General features: G+C 39.7%; 1 protein-coding gene across 2 annotated transcripts in view; it reads left to right on the top strand.

The window, feature by feature from the left end:
• Positions 1 to 17,770, top strand: part of LOC101173401 (schwannomin-interacting protein 1) — a 246,977-nt gene that overhangs the window by 80,947 nt on the left and 148,260 nt on the right. The gene's annotated exons all lie outside the window — the stretch shown is intronic.

The raw sequence follows: 17,770 nt of genomic DNA on the forward strand, positions 1-17,770 counted from the left end.
AAAAAATTGATGTGAACAACATCCAGTTTTAGACTATGTTTAGTAGAGGCTCCAAAGTTTTAGAATACCTTTTCTTTCTCTTTTTTTCTTTAGAAAAGATTACAGTAAACAGTACAGGTTTCATTTTGACCTTTAAATCCCTACAAATGTAATGTGGAAAAAATAGTTTTAAAAGTGAAACAAAAAATGCAGTTACTACAGATCAAGCAATGTGTCTCTGACCTTAAGTGTCAAGCACAGTGGAGGAAGATTCATGGTTTTGCTGGATCCAGAATAGACAATTCATACATGTGTCAATTTAGAGTATTAGCTTTAATTGCAAGAGGCACACATTTTTAAGCAATTAGACAACAGAGCTGGACAATGTTTTCAGAAAAAGAGCAGATTTTCAATGTAGATGATTAGTCAATGCAGTCAATTCAGTATTTTATCTGTCAAAGGCGAAATGCATTTTGATTCCCCAATTTTGTATTATTTTTATGGTATATGCTGGATTTCAGAGTAAAATGATCTATTAAACTGCACAAATCTCAATGAAAGTCAGTAAGATTGTGATGCTCTAAACCTTTGACCGGTTGAGTATATTTCTAGCTGCAGACGTTTACCTCACCTTAGGTTTCCTCATCATCGCGTCGTCACAGACAGCATATTTGACAAATGAGTTCTATATGATAAAGTCCTGAACAAAGATGACAATGGCTTAAATTATTCAGTCTGCAGAGCTTCTGTGTGGTCTTGCTCACAATCATTTTTACGGCTTGTTATTGTAACACTTTTTTACAGATTTGCTTTTATTGCTCTTAATTATTTTTAAGGAGATTCACCAGATGCCTTGTCTGCTATTTTGTAAATTGCCCCCAGCATAAGAAGTTTTATTTAATGGCCTTTGAGTTTTGATAATCGTTTTTTCAGAGTCGTTTACCCTAAATAAATGCTTAAATCTGATGAAAATCAACAATTCTTGTGTTGCACTAAAAGGCTGGAGTGTTTTGAGCTGTGTGCTGTGATTTCTACTAAATGTGTAGTTCCATATCAGTCCAGAGGAGGGCAGTAACTGTCAGATAATCCAAATTTCTTCCAAAAAAAGAGAAAAGGCATCCATTCTCATTCAGCACAAGTTTCTGTCTTCGGCGATGGAGACTAAAGTAGATCCCCGAGTTTTCACTCATGTCTTTTCTTGTCATTATAATTCTATAGAGGTCAGCTGGTTAATTGCGAGTGTCTGGTCTTTTCCCCACTAATCTCTTAGTCTGAAATCAACAGGCCGGTTAATCTCGAGATGGTTGGGAGAGCTGCTCGTATGAACACAGTTAAGTGGTCCTTATTGGCTGAAAGAGACTGTTTGATCTGGTTTCTTGTGGATAAAAGAGGGTAAAAGGAGTTGTGAGAGAACAGGGGGGAAAAATGAGTGCACGTCTCAAAAGCACTCGACTCGACTGTGAGCTGAGCAGAATCGACAGTTTATTAATTAAGCTTGCGGGCAGCCAGCAGGCAGGTCACAGAGGTTGTGGATAAATTCACTGTGGGTTGTTTACACACAGAAAAGACGATAGTTGTGTTTGAGGTCCTCCGGATGGCAGGGAAATGCTTAGCTCAGTGAGTTAGACCTGCTGACAAGGAGGAAATGATCATCACAGAGAAAGAGAGTGTGTGTACATGAAGGCCCTGAGGTCAACGGAGACAAGGAGGAAGTGGGGAGAGGAAGATAAAAATCAGACATTAGCTCAGTGGTTTACCATGTTCAAGCCCGTGACTTTAGATGTCAAACACTCTCTTTTCCACACCGTCTCCTCATTTACAGTATGTTTCAGCATGATGCATCAACTCCTCCTTTTTTTTTCTTCTGCTTCATTTTTGTTAAATATTTTTTGTAAAATTGATATTTAAGTCACTCCCACTTTGACAAACCCATTCTTAGGCGATGGTTGTATTTCTTGATACACAAGGATGTTGAAGCCATCCATCTGTGCTGAGATTGAATTTCTCACCTTGGTGCCTGCCACATCTGCCCCCGTTTAAAGCTCTGTGCATGACTCTGCATCGTGTGTGCGCTTGTGTGTACATGTGAGAAGGGACGTCTTTGTGTGCTTTCCAGAGGAGCGAGCACACAGTTCTCCGCTGAAACACTGAGCTGACACGCGGCTCCTGAACGTGCAAGTAAGTGAGCTTTGGCGTTGTAACTCAGCTCACTCATTGCCATGGCAATCTTGCTAAATAGAGTTGCTGTGGATGTCTCTCTTTATGATCGATCCCTCTCCTCTGCAGCGGCACCAGGGAGGCAGAAATTATAGGTTTCATTAAAGGGGAACCTAACAAACTCTGGCTTTTATGCAGGTGTATGAATCAGCTGTCCACATTTTATCGTTTCATGATACTGCGCTGCATCCACACGGCCGACTGGACCACCTACAAGCACACATGCGAAAATGAAGACCACACGCCTAGAAACGAGCACAGCCACATGCACTGCAGCTTCAATTTTGAACTGTCCAGAAGATAGATGCCTTTTTATTACCAGACATGAATCAATACTGTTGGGCACTGGGTACAGGTTTTATGGAAAAGTTGCCTATGAATTACTGGAGAAATTAGAATAAAAAGATGAAATCTCACAAGATCAAAGTAGATTTTATTTATTTGAAAATATGAAGTGTCTTTAATACCGTTTGCTGTAATGATGGGAGCTGTCCATGGCTTTGGTTCTGATTAAAGGGGCATGGTGTAGTAGCTCTCTTGGACCGCTAGGGGGAGCTCTTGTACTAGACTGTGGTTGTGTTGAGAAGAGTTCAGATTGGAACACAAATGCTGATTGATTTTTATCAGATCAAATAACAACTCGGTTACAGACCATTTCTTATCTTAAACTTACATTTTAATGTTATTGCTTTAAGGTATTTTCATAAATTGCCAAATAGGAGCAACATAAAATAGAACATCCCCAACTACCGTACAAAAACATGTTGTGCTGTTGATTAAAGATAAAGGTTACAGGGTCTTAGAAAATTCCTTTTTGTTTTTTCTTCTTTTTTTTTTTTTTGTTTTAAACAAAAGACTGGCCTCAAATTCTCCTACAGACTACTGACAATTTAGACAGAAGTTCCTAAAACACAGCATTTCAATTGAACCTGTTTATGGAATAAGTTTAGTTTTTATTCATCTATGCTACTATTTACTTCATTCAAAAAACTGTTGCGGACTGACAGCTCAGGCACATAAACCCTGGAGTTTTCCCATGTCTATGATGACTTAATACAGTTTAGCTTGAAGTCTTAAACAAACATCGATGAATTCCCCCAAAGATGCCCCAATGCTTGTGTGTGTTGATTTGTGAAGGACACAGAGGGGCCCATCTGTCCTGCCAGGGTGCTCTGAAACTGGGCTGAGCTGCACCGCCTTCCCCGCCTGCCAGCTGTCACGCACCTCCATTTTTGCCCCCTGTCTTTAGCGCTTCCTGATTACATTCTCCTTTTTTTCTGACGTGTCTAGGCTCATTTTTTGCCTTCCTCTTTCATATTTAATGCTTCCTTTTTCCTGTCCCTGCAGTAAACCCTGGTCCCAGAGCCTCCCTCTGTCTTTCAGTCTGTCTCCTTATCATTTTTTTTTTTTGGTTTTATCAGGGCAGGCAGGTGCAGCTGTGAGAGCCTGATAGGAGAGATAAATAAATAAATAAAACAGGTTGGACAAAGTTTAGGGAACTTTCACTTGAATGTTGGATATCTCCTCCTTTTCCTTTGCCGACTCAGGTACATAAAACACAGGAGATATGAGACGTTCTCCAATAACAGATTAGCTATTTAGGTCTTCGATTTTAACTCTGAGTCTCTGCAGAGCAGCTCACTATTCTGCAGCTGACACCAATTCATCCCAAAGCAATGCATTAATTCTGTAGCAGATTACTGAGCCAGCGGGCTGCACAGCCTGGACCCAGTGCCAATGCATTTAACCCATCATAATTGTTTTACCCATTTAATCCAAAGCAGGGAACAAATTGCAGCTTTGTCACAGAGCACAAAGAGTTCCAACACTTGCAGCTTTTCGTTTCAGCTGCATGAGCAAACCCTTTTATTACTAGCAATTCAAGAAGGCAGCAAATGTTAGGTATGCGTCCTGAACTGCATGCTTTTCAACTTCACTGTACTACTTCATGTTTTTGCTATTGGAAATTCAGAGTCACAATCACAGACGTGATGCATGGTCTCAAATAACAGTCTAAAGTCCTGCTTCTAACTTCGCGCTGTGCCGGGGGAAAATCCAATTGCTGGACGTGGCCACTTGCTTTAAGTTCCCTGGGTCATGTACAGAGTGGGAATCAAACTTCAGCTTCCCTGGGGCCTCTGGTGCACGCAGTTGTGGAAAATAGTTTCCACAATTTCAAACCACAATGTTGTTCTTAATCAGCACACCTTAGGCTAAGTCAGCAGTCTGCTGTGTGCTGTCACCCTTTAAAATATTGCCTCTTCTCTGTAGCGTTTGTCTTTTTTTCTTTTTTCTTTTTTCTGCAGAGCAGAAAAAGCCTACACTGATTTATGGTAATTATGCAAATGTAACATAAGGATTTGAAAATTAATGCTTATCCCTACCAGTGTCTTAAGCATTGGAGAATGGCTGTATATTGATCCTTGTTTTTTTGTTTCTTTTATTATTATTTTTTTCAACGCTGTCACTTTGATACCAGGCAATATAAAAAGTCTGGGTCAGACAATTAAGGTTTGACTTGAATTAGTTTGTTGAAGCTATATAGACTATGTGGCATGCAAAATTTTTCTTTTTGTTGTTCCAAATGGATTAATAAGGCTTCCCACGCATGGGTTCCATAATCTGCTGCCTGAAAGCCTGTGTCTGCAGGCTGCAGACTTCATTGACATAGTCGCAGATAAGAAGTGCTCAGAGGTGTCGGTGCAGGTGTGGATGTGCGCAGCCTTTGTTGTGTCTGAGGTGGGCTGGTCAGAGTGACAGCTCTGCCAGGATGTAGGAGGACTGCTGTAACACACCAGCTAAGGTATTGATTGACAGAATCATTAGTGGCTCTGCGACATCACACCACTCCATCACCACATTACAGAGACAGAGAAATAATGGCTTCAGATCGGGAGGCTTCAAAACATAAATCCTCCTTTTTGCAGCCTTCAAGCCTAATTTTAAGCTTTATTAAAATTTTCTGTGACGGCGCCTCCATTGTGTTTCTTTACAAGTGGATTAACTGTCCAGACGGCAGGTGAGGGACGGTCACATGATCGTTTTAATCATGCACGAGGGTGATGAGGCCTTGTGGGAAAAAAACATCTGATGGACAGCGACAAGGCCCTGTTAATCACCTGCCGGCAAACTGGTGACTCGAACGCAGGCCCTTTTCCACCGGTGACATGTTAAGTCATGCACTCTATGAAGTGTGCAATGCCCGTTATCGCCATGTGACACGCCCAGGGGGATAAACGTGTTTGTGCCTCACTGTGTAGGGCATGGATCTTAATCCAATTCACTCTCCTTTCAGTCAGTTCATTTCCAAATCACCAGATCACGACATCGTCTGAAGGTGCGGGATGGCGATAATGGTTCATGACATCATGGGGCCTTTGTACTATCCAGCAGATTCCACAGGAGGGCACTGTTCTGCTTTGTTGGGACATGGAAGCAGGGAGGAGTTCAGGCCTTTTCAAAGCTTGGACCTGGTCTCTTCATCTCTCCTGCACATCATGAACAGAGGCTAGTACCAAAAGTCAGCAGTCTGGAAACCTCTGATACAAATTGTTTAAACAGCAGCCACTCGTGTTGCTGAGTACACTTAGGATTTGTAAACACCCTCTTCTCTCAGAGAGAAGAGCCTCTTTTCCCGACAATATCTCATTATGTGTACTTTGTAATGAAAAAGGGAAGGTTAGCCGCCTTTTATTTCAAAGGCTTATGGAGCCCTCGCTCTGGGTTCTTTCCACTCCCACTGTGCCTCCTCCTTTTGCCTTTTTCTCCTAGAGCCTTTTAATTTCACAACAACTCCAATAAAATATTAAAGCACCTCAGAATGACGTCAGACTGGTGAACAAGCTGCTGGGTTTTTCTGGCTGCCTTTCTATTAATGAACTTCCTTTCTTTTTCATTTTTTTTTGTCTTGAATTTGGGTTGATTGGAAGCTCTTTTCTTGTCTTATTCAGGAAATTGTGCTGATCAAAAATGTATATTAATCAATGCAGTGATGTAAAAGAAAGGTCATTTTAGTCTAAAAATCTATCTTTTTTTGACTTATTAATTTTTATTTAAAAAAAACGTTATTTAGTATTATTTGAGTCTGTTTCTATAAGCTTTACACGACTTTAACATTAACTTTCCTTCACTTTTCCCTAATCAGTCTTTAATGTTCGTTTGGGGACGCTCTGATATGAAGAGCCACAAACGGGTCCAATTATGACTGGGTTTTTTTTTTCTCAATGTTATTGATTGAGGTTTTCATGCTGTCATACTGTAATCAAGGCTGATTGTTAAGATTGGCTGTGATTTCTGGTGTAGGTTAACGGATCATTTCATTTTATGAATCACATGTACTGAATATACTTGAATATTCAGAAGAAAAATGACGTTGATTTTGCACTGACGTTTGCTTGTCAGATCATTTTCTTGTTTGAGTTATAAACATTCAAGTTAAAAAATAAAGCATTAGATATTTAAATGAATGAACAGATTTTCCACCTTTTGTGAGGCACAGATGTTTTTTTGAGCTGTCAGGTCACGCCTTATTTCCTGCTTTTTTTTATTTTTTTTTTTATTTTTTTTTTGTGCTGGTGACATCTTTGCACCTTACGAAGCCTCCCTACTAGAATTTTCATCTTGATCAAGGTTTAGGGTGCTGTCTATTTATTCAACCGTTTCTCAAACTACTGATGGAGTACGACTTCACCTCTTTGCATTTCTCTGTTTTCTACTCCTTTTTTGGGCTTCTGACGGAAACATTTGCTTTACTGAATGATTGGTGTTTTGGTTTTGAATGTCAAATTTTGGATCTAATTAGTCCCTGGCTTTACTTTCTTTTTATTTAGTGCCAAATCTTGCATTGCTTAACACTTAAGGCCTGTTCACACCGGGACGAATTTCGCCGGCGATTTTCGCCGACGTTTAACGCCTCGTGACTAAACAAAGGGCACCAACGAGAGTGTGCACACCGACGCGAAAAAACGCCACGCGTTAAAGCGTCAAAAAAAAAAAACGCCTCGGGTTCGTTTTTTTTTTTCGACGCGTCGCGTCGAAATCTACTCGACCAATGAGAATGGCGCTTTTGCTCACGTGTCTGGAGCTTCTGAAGTTACAGTAAAACACAACTTGGGGGCGCTCAAACACAAAACTGCCTTGCTGAGCACACATACCAGCGAAGAAGATAGACGCCAAGTAGCGTCTACACAGCCGCGAAGCAATAATGACGGCCATTCTAAAACATCCCCGAACCAAGCACCAGTTGGAGCTACTGGTGCTTGAAATATTCATGTTTTCTTTGTTTGATTCTGACAAGCGTGTAAATACTTGCTCTCTTCTTCTGAGTGAAAAGCGACTTTAAGAAGCGTAAAGTTGCGCAGCGCCACCTTGTGTACAGGAGTATTTCTGTTTTACATTAAGCGCCATCTAATGTCAGGGAATGAAATTGCATGTTCACTCCACTCATCGTCAGCGAAAATCGCCTGGGTGTGAACACAAAAAACGTGGCGAAAAACGCTGGCGAATAACGCCTGGCGAATATTCGTCCCGGTGTGTACGGGCCTTTAACATACTTTTTTAAACACTCCCTAGCAACTTTATTAGGTACACCTTGCTAGTACCAGAACTGCCTTAATCCTTGGTGGCATAGATTCAACAAGGTACCAGAAACGTTCCTCAGAGAGTTTGGTCTATATTGACAAGACGGCACCACACAGTTGCTGCAGATTTGTCAGCTGCACATCAATGATGCCAATCTCCCGATCCACCACATCCCAAAGGTTTTCCATTGGGTTGAGATCTGGTGACTGTGGAGGCCATTTGAGATCATCATCATGTTCAAGAAACCAGTCAGAGATTATTCCAGATTTATGGCGTGTTATTCTGCTGGAAGTAGCCATCAGACAATGGGTACACTGTGGTCATAAAGGGATGGACATGGTCAGTAACAATAATCAGGTAGGCTGTGGAGTTGTAACCATGCTCAATTGGTAATAAGAGGCCCAAAGTGTGCCAAGGAAATCTCCCCCACACCATAACACCACCACCATGGGCCTTAACTGTGGTATGTATCCATTCTTCTATGTTGTTGATGCTAAGTTCTGACCCTGGCATCCGAATGTGGCAGCAGAAATGGAAACTCATCAACCCAGACAACGTTTTTCCAATCTTTAATGTCCAGTTTTGGCAAGCCAGTATGAATTGTAGCCTCAGTTTCCTGTTCTTAGCTGACAGGAAACTGACAGGATGAAAACAGTTTGGAGTTCACACTCACATTTGCGAGTTATAGCAGAGTCCTATTAACTCGGCTGACATGGCGGTGCATTCTCTGAGCCTCACATAAATCCAGGCTTTCAAATCGAAAGGAAAAAGGTAAGAAGCAGCGTGTTGCCATTCAGCTGTGTGTGGGTATGAGTGTGCGTGCAACACCGGGTGCAAAGGAACAGCCTGCAGCTCTCTTTGTATCCAGCCTCATTTAACCAGAATCCACTCCTCCATTATCAGCAGGATCATTATCCTTTTCTTTCCCTGCTCCCACTGCCTTCCCTCAACTGGGACTTAACATGGAAAACTAAAATATCAATGCATGCAACGCACTTACTCTAACCCAGAATCACTATTATTCCGGGGTTTTTTCCATGTGAACCAGAAACCCAAAAATAGTTAACTTCCAAGTGTGTCTCCAAGTGTGTGAGGGAGAGCCAAGTTTTTTTTCTATGGAATTCCTGTGGCATCCTACAAAAAAATGACAAAACGAGGTTAGCTCAGCTCTTTGAGGATGTGCCTGCGCCTTCACTCTTGACACCTGGTGAGTGCAGGTCACGCTGAAAGTTTCTTTTCCTGTGTGCACAAGTTTCTGAGAACATGGAAATGTCAAAAAGAGGCTTCTGAAAGGAGATTTGAATGGCTCCTTGCGGCTCCTTTTAATCCCTCCGTGTCATGCAGCACAATAAGTGTGCCCCTAATTTCATATTGTTCAGTCACAGAGGAGAAGTAGCCAAAGTCAACCCACTACTACACTCTCAGATTTGCCTCATAAAGAACTTTTCTTTCTATTCTTCTGTTATGCAGTTCTTGTCAGGATGACAACATTCATTCAACTGCTCCTGGTTTTTTGCTGCTGAGTTTAAGTGGATTTTTTCCCAGCAGTTTTCCATGCTGTTATTCAACCTGAACAATCCCTCCACTTATTCAGCCTTGTGAGATCTCTCTAATAGTCACAGCGGCCGCTGAAGTGTACAACGATAGGTTACACTAAAGTAACTCTGGAAATGTGGGAGACAGTAAGATTACCCGATGTGGATTGTTGAGCAGTTTGTGGGTCCATGTTTTTGAGCGTCTGTGTGTGCTCTCTCAGACGTGACCATCTAAGCTGCGGTTTTATTAAAATACTGAACATGCAGTCTGTTTGAGGAGAGAAGGAGACGGAAGGGATTTTGTTTCTCAGTTTATTGGTTTGGCGTTTAGACACTGGAGAAATCCTGGGGAGAAGAGAGAAGGCACATGTATTGAACAGAAGGGAGATTTGAAAAATAGAAAATAGAAGGGGGGAGAAAAAGACAATTTTCTTTTACTCTGAGTCGTCTGCTCTCCAGAGAAAAATAAACTGATTTGTGATTAATGAATAAATGAAGAAGAGGCTTCCTCTATTCTCAGTGTTTGTCTTCTCTTGCCTGAGTAACCCAACAGCCTCACCCAGAAAATCCATCTTGGATTTTTTATATATATATATATATATATATATATATATATATATATATATATATATATATATATATATATATATATATATATATATATATATATATATATATATAATAAAATTTAGCAAAATAATGCAATCATATGATCCCACAACCAAAAAGTTAGCAAATCTTTTTTAGCTGAATTTTTTCCCAGAAAATTTCTATAAACTTTGCAGCAAATGAGTTCCATTTGATCCAGAAACAGAGGCTTTAGTACTTGGGGTAGACAAGGCAGTGGAGTAGCGCTTTAATGCCTTTTTTTTTCCAAAACTGTTTAATCCCTCAAGTCTTGAATGGGATTTTTATTACCTTATTTAAAGTAAAAGTTTTGAGTTTCTTTTTTATCACACTCAAAAGAGAATGCTTTAAACTGCATTTTAGAAATGCAGGCTCCTGCTAACATAGGAAATCACTGTACTCAAATCACACTATGAGTGTGCATATACAAATTACAAAATCTGTGGGGTAACTTTTGTTTAGCCTAACTGCCTAAAAAGGTTTACTAACTTGCTAGCAGCTAGAACTTTCAAATGGTATGTAATCGTCTTGTATGCATCAGGTCACTTCCATCAGTTTGTTATTTAAACTTTTGGATGTAGAGAAAAAAATCCCCATCGAAAAACAGGGTGTGAAAAAAAATCTATAACAATATACAGAAACCATTATTTTGTCATTAGTGTCCAATCCAAATGCAGTACCATGTTTCTCAGACTGCGACTCATACTTAGGTGGTTTACAAATAAAAAAGCAATAACCACTAGAGGAATAAACGTATGTGTGTTGGTCAGAACAGGAGGAGACAGAACTCCAGTTCTGTTTAAACCCCAGACTTTGACAGCTGCTGTTCATCATCACGTTGTAATTAAAAGTAAACCCATTAACACCACTGCACCAGAAAACGTCCAGAGTAACAACAGGTTTATTTGGAGAAAAAAAACACCAATCTCCACATAGACCAAACTACCTTGACAAGAATAACACAATATGACACAATTAATAATTCAATCTAAAGAGAAACCACATTACAATAATAATAAATGAATCGGAACAAGATTACTAGCATACCTTTAAATTTAGATTAAAGGACGTTAACAGATTGTTAATGTGATCTCCCAGGCACAGTGAAGGCACCACAAAGAAAGACGGGGAGCTAATCAGGGTATTTAATATCCATGCAAACATATGCTCCTAACTGTGGGAATGACAACAAACAAGCACTTGTATTTTTCTGTGACTTGCTACTTAACACTGAAGTATTTATGGAAGATAGGCAGGTTTCCTTGACACTTACACATTAACTAAACAGAAACAGATTATCAAAGGTAGAAAAAACTGTGGACCAATGAACAGCTGAATTCAAGTTAGATGATTCACTCAAAAAATGGAGCTTTCTTTAAAATACATTCGATTAGGTTGATTGACGTGCGTTTACAATAACACAAGAATATACCCCCTGTTTTATCATTTGTATTTAAAAATCTACTCCTTAGAAATACTATATGTACTGTATTATATTTACAGTTGTTAAAAGGTGAGGGCCACGTGATACCTTAGTCACAACTGCCCTTACCAGTGGCAATGTGCGGGCGAAAAATGTCCAAACCTGTATGTGGCCTGCAGGAGGTCAAAGATTTTAAGATTGTAGACCTCTCTGTCAGCCCGCAGAGCAAAAATGTTCTTGCACATTTTTTACTTACAGGCATGATGCGGAAGACAGGTCGTACGTAGCGAACACTTAGACAACATATATGGGTATGAAGGGGTGAATAAGGTAAGACACAGGCACATTGTATGCATTTTTCATTTTTTCCAAGCCCCCTGAAACCTGCGCAAGGAGCCTGTTAGTGCCGTTCAAGTGATAAGGGTGCACTGCTTGCGTCCTCTGTGCTTGTTGCCTGATTGTTAGAAAACAGTAAATTGAACAATCATAGCCTAGTTTGTGTGGGATCCTGGGTGTCATATGAGCACTTTGCATTTGTGCAAAGTCAGATAAAGTACTTGCACATTACTAATGACTAGAGTGTGGTCGAAGCCCATTCTACGACAGCTGTGGGTTATAAGTGCATGTAACTCAAAGTCCTACGGTATTTACTTTGCGATACACTTAGCACATGCATGACAATGGCATTTTCCATGGGGGCTGACCGTACAGGTGTGGCTAAGACGTAAGGGAGACATACAAATTGGGAAGTAGGAAATGATGCAGCTTCTTTATGCTTCATTAGATCACCAGTATGTTATGATCTGAACTCCTTATCCCCACCCAATTAGACAGTGCTGAGCTAATGTAGCGGGCCGTTGTTTTGCTCCCTTTACACATCGTTTAAAGTGCAGCCAAGAATAGTAAGCCATATACAGAGGAGGGAGTGGAAATTCAACTCACAGCATAAAAAGGAATAAACAGAGCATAGTGACAGGAAAAAGGTTCAAACACGTGAGATGCAGAGACTGTGCAGAAAAGTAATAGGGGTGAGCAAAGGTATCATAATTAGTGACACCTGGAAGATCAGTAACCACTGTTCAGCCTGCTTGTCTCGAAGGAGACTTCACAGCAAGCGTAGCACCAAGTTACACCTCTGAATGACACTCCTTGAAGAAAGCAAATAGTTTTTTGTGCGTCAGGAGTGGTGACGGGAGGATGGAGGCAGGAAGGGGGATATGCTAATTGGGTGAGATGGAGCATTTTCCTATGAAAGGCAGGCTGCTGAAGAAAACAGGCTTTGATTTTCATGCATAACATCATGCAACTCTGAGGTGAGCAGGTGAAAGAGAGTGTCATGTAGAGGTGAAGCGCTCCGCGAGGATAGCAAATATGTCAGGAATGGAGAAGGAGAAACTTTGATGAATTTAAACTGCAAACACCACATAACAAAACAAACAGTAAAAGTTTGAGGAATTTGTCATTTTGGAACTCCCTGGACCAAGTACAGTCCTCGTAGGGTCTCTTAATCTCTTCTTGTTTCCTTCCTTCTGCTCCTGGAAGAACTATTATCTGAGTCCCAGAAGTCTCTCTATCATGGCCCAACTGTTCATGTTTTATTCCTTGCAATTGCATTTATTTAAAAGCATCAAATTACAATCAAGGACATCCCAAGACACAGCCCAGAGAATTCAAAAAAAAAACATACATAAAAAGTGAACCATTAATAATTCCTATTATGCAAATTGAAGCAGTTTATACTAAATATAACCAAATTGTCTGTAATATATTCTGATAATGGCCTTTATTAGTGAACAACACATCCGTTTCAGTGTAGTTCTCTGTATGAATACTCCTTGAGAGGAACCCACGTAAAGTTGACTGTTGTTATCAATGTATTAGGGTTAAAAAACATGAATGGGATGGAAAAACACAAAAAACAACATTTTCAAATTTCTTCTAAAGTGAAAAGGCATAGTAACCACAATAGCACAGGCCTACACTATAAAGGGAGTTAAGAAAGGAAATGACTAAACAAGTGCTACACTTTGGTCATAAAAACCTAACATCTTATTTACTTTGGAGAAATGTCTTCACCATCTACTGCTTAGTACCTGGATGAGCACTAGACAAATGGCTCAAGCTATGTACAACAGTAATGCTACATACACACCTGGTGTGTAGTACATGTTCAAGAACCTGCATTCTTGAACATGCTTTTAGCATTTCATATTCACACTGGACTTTTGCTTCTCAATACTTGCACATATACCTACAGTTGCGAAAAAACTTTGTGCAAAATGTGGAAGTGAGTTTTGCTCTAGGCTTTTTCTTTCCAGGCTTTTTCTTTGCAAAACTTGGTGTCATATAATTCCTTCTGGCCGCAAACCACAATTATTGATTCCTTCTTCATGACCAATTTTCAAATCGGTGGTACTTCTGTGAATTGAAAAGGATGTAAAGTTCTCGATTAGTCAAAGTCTAACTGGTTTAACTTATAATGAGTGTTCAATGACCCACACGTTTGTTCTGTAGACCCCAAAAACTGACTTTAAAAGCTACATAGCGATGCTCGAATGCCAGAGTTTTAAACGTGGAAGCCTAAAACAATTCAATTCAATTCAATTCAATTCAATTTTATTTGTATAGCCCAAAATCACAACAACAGTCGTCTCGATGGGCTTCGAAGTAAAACATGAAATCAAAAGGATCACGAATACAAAGAGTTCAATGGAAAAATACTAAAATAAACTAACAAACTGACTAAGCTATACTGGCATCCCTGCCCTTAGACCCCCCTTCGCGGTAAGGAAAAACTCCCAAAAAAACCGGATTCCGGAAAAAACGAAGAAACCTCAGGGGTGCCCACATGAAGAAGGGAGGTACTCGGTCAGGCACAGAGCAGAGACGAGCCAGAGATGAGCCAGAGGCAGGATCCACAGCCAGGTGTAGGAGCAGGAGCAAAGGCGAGGTAAACGGTCAGGAACTGGAGCACGGATGAGCCAACTGGAGTCTGGAAGCACTCCCACTCCCCAGGAGGGGAGAGGAAAAGAGGGACAATACATGAATCGCACTGCACCAAACAGAGGCATGGAGAACTAAATGATAAATTATGATCAAGAATAGAGGAGAGGAAGGGTAGAAGTAAAAACAGGAAAGAGGACAGAACCCCAGTGCACCATAGTTACCCCAGCTTCAACTTCTAGCAGCCTTTTAAAAGAAATAGTTATTATTAAGTTTAATTTAAACAAACTAACATTAAGTTAAATAATCTCTGAATACTAGCTAGTCTGACAATAAGCCTGTCCAAAGAGAAATGTTTTCAGTCTAGCTTTGAATGTAGAAACTGAGTCGGCCTCTCTTACATGAGCTGGGAGCTTATTCCATAAGACAGGGGCTTGGTGGCTAAACGCTCTACCTCCAACCGTACTTTTACTAATTCTAGGAACCACAAGCAGTCCTGCATTTTGCGAGCGAAGTGTTCTGATTGGTTGGTAAGGGACTATGAGGTCCTTAATATAGGACGGGGCCATTCCATGTAAGGCCTTATAGGTTAACAGGAGGATCTTGAACTTAATTCTAGAATCAACTGGGAGCCAATGGAGCGAAACTAACACAGGAGTGATGTGATCTCTTCTGCTGGTTCCAGCTAACAATCTAGCAGCTGCGTTCTGAACAAGCTGGAGACTTCTTAAGGAACTCTTAGGACACGCTGCTAACAAGGAGTTACAGTAATCCAGCCTCGACGTAACAAATGCATGGATGAGTTTTTCAGCATCACTCTTAGAAAGTATATTTCTGATCTTAGCAATATTCCGCAGGTGAAAAAAGGCAGTTCTACACGCCTGAGATATGTGAGCCTTAAATGATAAATCCTGGTCAAGTAAAACCCCAAGGTTTCTAACTGTGGAATTGGGGGCTATACTTATGTCATCCAGGGAGAAACACACGGTTACATCGAATTTTCATTGGAAGTGGTCGCTTAGTGTGAACATAACATAAGCTTGATCAACAGAAAAAGCTTTGAGATTAGTCTGAATGAATTTCTGCCAAATTTAAATGGATTGGTGGTTACCCAAACAGGATGATTTTACATTAAAGTACAGACTCCTCCAGTCAATATATTTTCTGGGTTTTACTCCTCCAGCTTAAGACCCTATAAGTGTTTGTCTGGTCACTAACTCTAACGTTAAAAAAACATAGTTGGGATAGAATTAGATTAAATAATAATAATACCGGTAATAATAATAATAATTTTGATGAGGGTGTTATACTGAGCAATTATTGTTTTAATAACAGATTTGATTTAACTGTCTTTTAAGGTTATCATGAATTTACATTGATTTCTCACAATGTGATTAATATATATATACATTTCCCCCTTAAATACAGGCATTGTAGCCCTACACAATGACAACATAAAATGTCTTCATGTTCACATCTGCTCCGGAGCGATCAGAAAATCCCTGACAGCTTTGATAAGGCGACACCCTCCCTCCGCGCAGAGCTGCTCTCTTTCAAAATCACTTTTTGTGAAGTTCATGAACTCTGAGAACAGCTAGAAATGGAGATAAAAGTCGTACCACAGAGATGCAGTGGGTGAGTCTGAGACGTACAACAGGAAAATGCAGGGCAAAATAAGTCCTTCCGAGAAGTCTCTCATTTCTGAAGAACTTTTCAATGACTCCTTGCGCGTGTAGGGAGAACAGAGGCCTCTTCTTTTCCAAAGGAGATCAAATTAGTGTTACGGCAAAGGCATTTTACCTGCTTTACAGAAGCAGATCTCACTGGGGACGAGTGAAGGTAGAAAGTTCACTAGCACAGGGAAGTTAGGTAGCTCAGATTGGAAAGTTTCCCACTTCCACCTATGTTTTATTAATTGCACTTTTAAAAATATCAGAGCATCATAGCTATAAATTCTTCACCATTCATAATTCATGTTCTAAAATTAATATCTGTTTCCCTGTACTCTTTTTTTTCTGTCCACATAAATAACTCATTGAAGAATTTCCATTTCCAGTTGGCAGCTGCGTCCCTCCCATTGTTAACTGGAATATGGAAATGAATTCAGTCACATTGGTAGTAGGGATTTTTGAGCCACAGTTTTGTTTTGGTTTGATAAATAATTTGTGTATTACGAAACAAATAAAATAAAATTAACAAAACAATTTGAAAAATCATTCTTTTAATTTGCTAATAAGCAGATAGCAATGAAAGAAAACCTTTTAGTTAGCTCATGCTAAGCCTGGTGTAATGCAATGAAACAATAAATAATACAATCTTCTTAAATTGAACACAATTGTTTGACAATTTCAACACAAACATACCGGTATACAGTAGGGATACAACAATTCCCTTTGTCCATGATTAAATGGTGTAACACATTGTTTGGTTTTCAGTTAATAATTCTGTCATCTCAACTGGTGGTGTATGTATCTATGTAACACAGAATCAATCCATATTTACAGTGAATGGCCTTCTGAAAAATATCTTCACTCTCCTACTTACCCAATATTGTGCTTTTTCAAGAACTTTTGCAAATAATGTGCCTGATCTTTTGTATTCAGCTCAGCTTCGTTGGTTCTCCACTGCATATCCATCTCAATGAATTTACGATGGTACCAAAGAGTGCTCAGTCAATATATTTCATTCAAAAGGGGTAATTAAATGACAAATAACAAATTAGACATGAATTAATTAGGCACCTGTTGATTTGATGTATTACAGCAATCACAAATGTTTGGGTGAGACAAACTTGCTGCAGGGTGCCTGCAACACTGTTAATTATAGGTGTGAAGAGTTTGGAACAAGAATGATTTATTTCTGCTGTACAGTAGTTTTATAAGATAACCTAGTTTTCCCTCTTGGGCTGTGCAGGATGGTCATTTTTTTCTCTCTCTGTCTGCATAAACTGATCATTTATCAAGGGACGTACTGTGAAAAAAGTATAAATGCGACACATAATACATTCTCTACTACATAATAAATTGTGCATTATTTTTATATCATTGGGCTGACTCGTATATGTTTCATTATGTAGTGCTAACACAAAGTTATAACATTTCCAGTGAGGGTACATTTGTGGAGGAAGGAGAGATGTTCACAGAATTGCTTTTCACAAGAAGCAGTTATGAGATTGCACATTTTTTTGAAATTCCTATTTAGGTACAAGCTCTTCTAAATTTTAATATAGTAATATGGGGATGCACACAGACATAGTTGCATCATCAGAATTATTTGAAAATTACCATCTTAAATATGATTAAACTGGATACAATAAAACATTATTGGTGGTTGGTTACGACATTGCTTTGACGACAAGTCATCCAATGCCTTTGATAGATTTCAATATATAGCCCATGCTATGCCATACTTCCCATTTATTTTTTACTTTTTGTACACACCACTAGAAACTTACCTGCACCACTAA

Source organism: Oryzias latipes, chromosome 13 (genome assembly GCF_002234675.1).
Source record: "Oryzias latipes chromosome 13, ASM223467v1".
NCBI classification, from domain to species: Eukaryota; Metazoa; Chordata; class Actinopteri; order Beloniformes; family Adrianichthyidae; genus Oryzias; species Oryzias latipes.